Here is a 7,142-nt window from a genome sequence, read left to right as displayed (position 1 = left end):
CATATAGGGAACTTCACCACTTATCTTTAATTTCAGATAAAATATCCATTTTTCAATAGTGATTTTGTTCTTTTTACTTTCTTCTCTGGAAGTGTTGTTTGACTTGTTTGGTATTTCTCATTTTAGTCTCCAGGTCTCTGAAATGACGTTCATGGTTTTCTTTTTTTTTTTTGAAAAAAATATTTTAATGTTTTTATTTATTTTTTTTTGAGACAGAGAGAGACAGAGCATGAGCAGGGTAGGGGCAGAGAGAGAGAGGGAGACACAGAATCTGAAGCAGGCTCCAGGCTCTGAGCTGTGAGCACAGAGCCCGACGCGGGGCTCAAACTCACGGCCTGTGAGATCATGACTTGAGCTGAAGTTGGATGCTCAACTGACTGAGCCACCCAGGCACACCCATGGTTTCCTTTTTCATATCACTAGTCTGAATTCTAAAATATGTCTTCAGCCTATCTTCCACTTCATTAACTCTCTCTCTACTCAGCTGTTTAGCTTATTCTCTTTGAGGTTGTTTTTAAAGTTTTTATTTATTTATTTTGAGAGGGGGGAAGAAGGAGAGAATTGCAAGCAGGCTCCGCACTGCCAAGCCTGATGAGAGGCTTGAATTCATGAACTGTGAGATCATAACCTGAACCAAAACCAAGAGTTGGACATTTAACCGACTGAGCCACCCAGGTGCCCCATCCTCTGAGTTTTTAAAAAAATTCCAATTAGTGTATTTTTCATATGTGGAATTTCTTTCTATATGTTCTTTTCCAAATGAATATTTTTTGTTAATATGCTATTCCTGCATTATAAGTTGTATTTCTTCTTTTACCTCTCTCAATATTTTAAACACAATTATTTTAAATATTCTTTCATGTTGTTCTAGTACCTCTTGTTCTTAGATAGGAATTATCTCACTTGTGGTTTTTCCTTGGAGTGATTCACTTCCTAGATGGTTTGTAGCTTTTACCTATGTTTTACCTATGAGCTCATCCATGGTGGATGTTATTTTCTATGAGTCCCACCTTCCTTGGTTTTGTAGACACATTACAGGGAGGGCAGGTCAGTTTCTTGTGGCTTCTCAGAACTGGTTGCCTTGAGTGTCCTAGTCTCTGTTTCACACATGGGACAACTCATTGGCCTTATACAGGAGTTCTTCTTAAACAGGTTAGTGGCTTCATCTTCTGACATGTGTGAACATCATGTGTTTGATCTGTGAACATTGGGTACATGAACATCAAAACCCCAGCTCCCAACTCCTGAAGCTTGTGTCGAGTTCTAACACCTTGTTCCTCGGTCCAATTTTACTGTTACTTTGGCTTTGAGCTTACTGCTCATTTTCTAGCCCTTAAAATTAGTTTCTTTCGTTCAACAAACATTTATCAAATGCATCCAAATGTGCTAAGCACAATTCTAAACCTTAGAGAATTAGTAATAAACAATGTCTTTGCCCTCAAGCATTTTACTTTTGAGAGATTTCTCTTTCTTCTCCCTATGTTTTAGAAACAGTTTTGTTACATTTTGTCCAGCACTTCTATATGTATGTATGTGGGGGCTATGGGGGAGAGGGCATCTCTCCGCAGAGACTCAGTTTACCAGAAAGCCCAGTTGTTCCTCCCCTCCCACCTTTGCCTGGCAAAGGTTAGAGGATGCTAAGTCCTCTTTTTATTTTTTCTAATTTTTAAAACATTATTCATTTTTTGAGAGACAGAGACAGAGCGTGAGTGGGGGAGGGTTAGAGAGAGAGAGAGGGAGACACAGAATCTGAAGCAGGCTCCAGGCTCTGAGCTGTCAGCACAGAGCCTGATGCAGGGCTTGAATTCACAGGCTGCGAGATCATGACCTGAGCTCAAGTCAGATGCTTAACCAACTGAGCCACCCAGGGGCCCCTTGGGGGATGATAAGTCCTTTGGCATACCTTGCAGACTATGAATATATTTCTATCCACATGTAACCTAGAGGCAGTTGAGTATAATTAACTATTAAAAATGTGGACTTTGAAATCTAAATGCCTAGGCTCAAAACCCAGTGCAACCACTTAATAGTTATGTCTCTCTTGGTGCCTCAGTTTCCTCATTTGGAAAAGCAGTCCAATAGTAGTATCTTCCTTATAGACTTATTAAAAGGATTCAGTGTCTAAAATCCTTAAAACAGTACCTGGAATATTGTAAGTACTTATTAATTAGTAGTTGCAACACAAATATCAGTGGCTCCTGTGGACTGAATTGCATTGCCCCCGTCCCCAATTTGTATGGTTAAACTCTAATCCCTAATGTAATTGCATTTGGAGCTAGGGCTTTTACGAGACATTGAAGCTTAAATGAGGTCATAAGGGTGGAGTCCTAATCCAAGAGGATGGTGTCTGCATGCCCGTACCAAAGAAAGGCCACATGAGTAAATAGTGAGAAGGTGACCATTTGCAAGCCAGCAAGAGAGATTTCAATAGAAGCTGGGTTGGCTGCAACCTTGACCTGAGACTTCTAGCCTCCAAAACTGTGAGAAAATAAATGTTTGTTATCAAAGCCACCCAGTCCATGATATTTTGTCATCACAGCCTAAGAAGACTAATACAGTGACCCAGTGCTAAATTACAGAATGCTCTATGCCTTGTAGGGCTTCAGGAGATGTTTATTGCTGCCTCTATTGCTGTATTTTGCTTTGTGTCATATGCATGAATGGGTCAGGGCATGCTGGTGAGATGCCCCATGAGTGGTCCACGAGTCTGGGCTGAGTTGTAAACTGGAGCAAGATAGAGAGCTGGGAAATCAAGCCAGATCCAAACCAGGTGAATGTCTAAAGTCTAATGTCGAGATGGAGACTGTATTAGTTTGCCGTCATAACAAAGTACCAGAGTGACTGGGCTTAAACAATAGAAATTTATTTCCTCACAGTTCTGGAGGCTAGAAGTCCAAGATCAAGGAGTTGGCAGGGTTTCTTCTGAGGCCTCTCTTCTTGGCTCGTATATGTTTGTCTTCTCCCTGTGTCTTCACATGGTCTTTCCTCTGTGTGTGTCTGTGTCCTAATCTCCTCTTCTATTAAGCACACCAGTCATATTAGATTAGAGCTTACCCTAATAACTTCATTATATTCCTCTTTAAAAGGCTCCATTTCCAAATATAGTCACATTCTGTAGTACCGGGCCTTAAGCCTTCAACATGAATTTTAGGGAACACAATTCAGCCCATAACAAGGACAGAAAAAATTCTGCTGGACACTTCCTTTCTGTGGGAGCACTTATTCCAGCTTATTCCTGTGTAGACTTGTCTGCTCCTGAGATGTGTTCATGGTGCCGAGTGATTTCTAACTGAAATACTTCTTTCTTCAGTCTCAAAATGGCTTAACCCCATGGGCTCATCAGAGCTCAGAAAAAATCCTCCTACTTCTACAAAGCCTGTTCTGAATCCTGTATCCCACCTTCTCCTTCATCCTCCTATCACTATAAAGCAAGTATTGCATCCCTCGTTTGAACTCAGATAACAGCCTGCTGTCTGTATTTTCCTTGTGAACTCGTTGCTTCTAATGGTTCTTCATGTTCCTGCCCTCTCATCACTTAGGGGTGAGCATCTAAGGTTCTCCATCTGATTCACCTTTGTGTCCTCACAGTCTGTGCTCTGAATACTTGTTGAATGAAAACATGAATGTTAACAGTGACCGCCAAACTGACCTATGCTTCATACTTGAAGTCAAGTATTGAGAAGTTCCCCCAAATCTCTGATTGATAATTGACTTATTGCAAGACCTTACATGCTTAGTGGAAGTTTTGCTAGCTACTGAAGGTGAGCATGTTGAAAGCCTGAGTGGAAGAACCATGAAATTAATGTATGCCTTTATATGGGCAGATGGATACCTTTAGTGGAGAGAAGAATGTCATGCTATAATGACGTGGAATTCTCAAGAACCCACACAAGAGGTCCACAGCAGAAGTGATGGGTTGGATTTTTTTTTTTTTTTTTTTGCAGGGACTCAATTGATTTCTATATGAGATACTTTAAAGGCTAGAAAAGTAGACACTTTTTGAATTTTTTTCTACTTCATTTTAAATGGAGTTCCCAGAGTTTGACTTTTGTTTTGAATGATGTCTTTATAACAAATCTCCTGTGTTGTCAAGAGACACACTGCATTTTTGTAAATGCAGTTCCACAGAAATGAGGAACAGTTCCAAATGTCTTGCTAGTTTAAGGTCTTTATGCAATTTTTTTTGAGATTTCAAGCCCCCTAATTGTTATCATGTGTATATCTCTATAATATACACTTTAATAAAATATAATACAACTATAATATGCAACTGTATCTCTAAATAATACATAATATATAAATATATAGTATATCTGTAATACAAACAATACAATGATAATAATATACAACTCTATCTCTAGAACATACCACTATAATAATATTTCAAGTAATGTGTTTCAAGATTTAACTTTTCCTAGTACCTTGATCTATTTTGCTTTATTTATCAACAGAGATCTGAACACTTACAGAATATCTTCTGCCTTGTGGTGATAAACTTTTCCCTTTATTTTAGTTTCATATTATTAAAGTAGAAAGTATTTAAATTTAAAGTATTAAATTGGCTCTGCATCTCTGCTCTACCAGAGATCAATCTACTTCTACTTCATAAAAGTTGTTAAATGTCATTGACTCAGATATTAGCAGAACTAGGGACAACCAAATGTCTCTGTTTTATAAGGCAGAATGACTTGAGCATGACCATATTTTAAAATACAAATAGTTTCTTTTATCACTCTAGCTACAACAGTAATAAATTGTTGTATAACACTTATTAAAATAAAAATAGGACACTAAGTTATATATTTACTTACAGCTTTTCTATTTCTTTGGTGCCTCATACGTTAAGGCAACAGCCTTCTTTAACATAGTGCTAGAAGTGTGCAGCAAGTTTTTGAAATGTTAACCATGATGTAGCCTAGGTAAGAAACAAAATTAATATTAAAAGACTGAAGAGATGTAAATTGAGAAGTCCAATTACAAGTGTTGACACAAAATAGTCTAACTCTTATAGATGTGAAGTTGAGGCATAGAAGCCAATAGTCTCTTTTCCTTTCCCTTCCTTGTCCTTGGCTTCCAGCCTCCCACACACCCAGCAGCTCTCGTCTTGCCTCATTCCCCCTCCAGAGAGACGGAAAAAAACAGTTCTCACCCCAGTTCAGTTCCATGACTTCTGGGAGAGTCTGTGCAGAGGGCAAAGCTGCCTGGGATTTTCCACTGTCACTGGACATAAACCTGGTGAGAAGGCAGGGATTTTAGAGGCCAAGAGTGTTCTCCCCACTACTGAGGTTCAGTCTGTCATGCTGGGAAGCCTGTGAGGAACAGGGCCTGGACCAGACCAGTGCCAAGTCAATATTCGTTGATGAATGAATGAGTAGAAAAAAATGATAGCTTATATTTTTATTGGCATAAGGTACAGGTCATTGCCATCTCCTTAAGTTTTGAGAAGGAAACAGATTTTTTTTCCATTGCCATAATTTCTTTATCTTTACTTTCAACACTGCTGAAACTTTCTTCTGAGAGGAGGATTTCAGATTTCTTGATTCTGCTCCAGCAATGAATGAGTTGTTTTCTTCTCCCTTGGTACAGTTTTCTTTTCAGAGAAATAAAAAGCCCCTCTTGGCATTGTGGTCCCTGTTTCTGGGTGTGTAAGGAAGAGGTACATCTCCTGAGACAGTATGGTGGATGGGGACTGGACTTTGGGGGAAGCTCATGAACCAGGGGTGCCTGAATTGACAAAGATCTGAGAGCAGAGAGCATTCTGCTGGTGATGGATCTCCCAGCTTTAGTTTGTCAGGTAAAGTCTTTATGTTGCCTTAATTTTTTAATAATATTTTCTGCAGGTAGAGAATGCTAGGTTGAGAGTTTTTTGCTTGTTTTCTGTTCGGCACTTTAAAGAGTTTGTTCCATGGCCCTTTGGCTTCTATAGTTTCTCCTGAGAAGTCTTTTGCTATTCTCACTTTCATTCCTCTGTACATGTCTTTTTCTCTCTGGCTGTATCTAAGATATTGTCTTCACCAATGTTCTCCAGCAAATTTATTATGACTCTTGGTCATTCTTGGTATTCTTCTATGTCTCTACTTAATATATCCAATCTTTCCTCTGGTTTCTTGAAAATATAGAATGTAGTTATAATAGATGTTTTAAAGTCCATGCCTGCGAATTCTATTATTTCTGTCATTTCTGGGTTTGCTTTGATTAATGTATTTCTCCTCCGTGCCTCCAGAATGCATTATTTTATTAGAGATCTGCTAAATTATATTTATTATAGAGATCTGCTAACTTAGGTTAATGATTATAAAATTATACTGATGACATTTCAAGTTATATTCCTACAATCCACCAACAGATTGCTGATATACACATAGCTTGCCATATTTCAAAAGCTACTTATGTATCTTTTCTTGAAATTATTATTATATTTGCTGTTGGGATTACATAGTGTTAAAATTACTAAAATTTATTTTGGATTTTCATTATCTGCTCAAATAATTTAAGTTTATATTGAATTATTCTTGATATTTCCATAATACTTGTGTATAAAGTATTTTTTCCAGTGTTATTGAGATACAACTGACATAAAATAGTGTATTAGTTTAGATATACAACATGATGATTAGACATATGCATGTATTGTAAAATGATTACCACAATAAGTTCAGTTAATATCTGTCACCTCACACTGTTACAAACTTTTTTTGAGTGATGAGAACTTTTAAGATACACTCTCTTAGCAACTTTCATATATATGATATAATATTGTTAAGTATAGTCACCATGCTATACATTGTATCCCCAGGACTTACTTATCTTTTTTAAAAACTGTTTTAATGTTTATTTATTTTTGAGGGGCAGGAGGGGCAGAGAGAGAGGCAGACATAGAATTCAAAGCAGGTTCCAGGCTCTGAGCTGTCATCACAGAACCTGACGTGGGGCTCGAACTCCTGAACCGTAAGATCATGACCTGAGCTGAAGCCAGACACTTAACTGACTGAGCCACCCTGGCGCCCCTTATTTATTTTAAATGTAATTTTCTCCTGGTTGTTAGTCGTATTTCCCTGCTTCTTGGTTTGCTTGCTGATTTTTTTATTGGATATCCTGTAGAAAGAATTTCACACTGTTGGATAATGCATCCATTTAAAGTC

General features: G+C 38.0%; 1 long non-coding RNA gene across 1 annotated transcript; it reads right to left on the bottom strand.

Annotated features, from left to right (window-relative positions):
- Positions 1 to 854: 854 nt before the first annotated feature.
- LOC132665807 (uncharacterized) lies at positions 855 to 5,415 on the bottom strand. Its single transcript, XR_009604293.2, has 3 exons — positions 5,150 to 5,415; positions 4,812 to 4,915; positions 855 to 1,198 (listed from the first exon to the last, which is right to left on the bottom strand). It is a non-coding gene; the product is annotated as an uncharacterized LOC132665807 (long non-coding RNA).
- Positions 5,416 to 7,142: the final 1,727 nt, after the last annotated feature.

This window comes from Panthera onca, chromosome D3, assembly GCF_046562875.1.
Source record: "Panthera onca isolate mPanOnc1 chromosome D3, mPanOnc1 haplotype 2, whole genome shotgun sequence".
Lineage (NCBI taxonomy): Eukaryota > Metazoa > Chordata > Mammalia > Carnivora > Felidae > Panthera > Panthera onca.
This window is presented reverse-complemented; position numbering and strand designations above follow the sequence as displayed.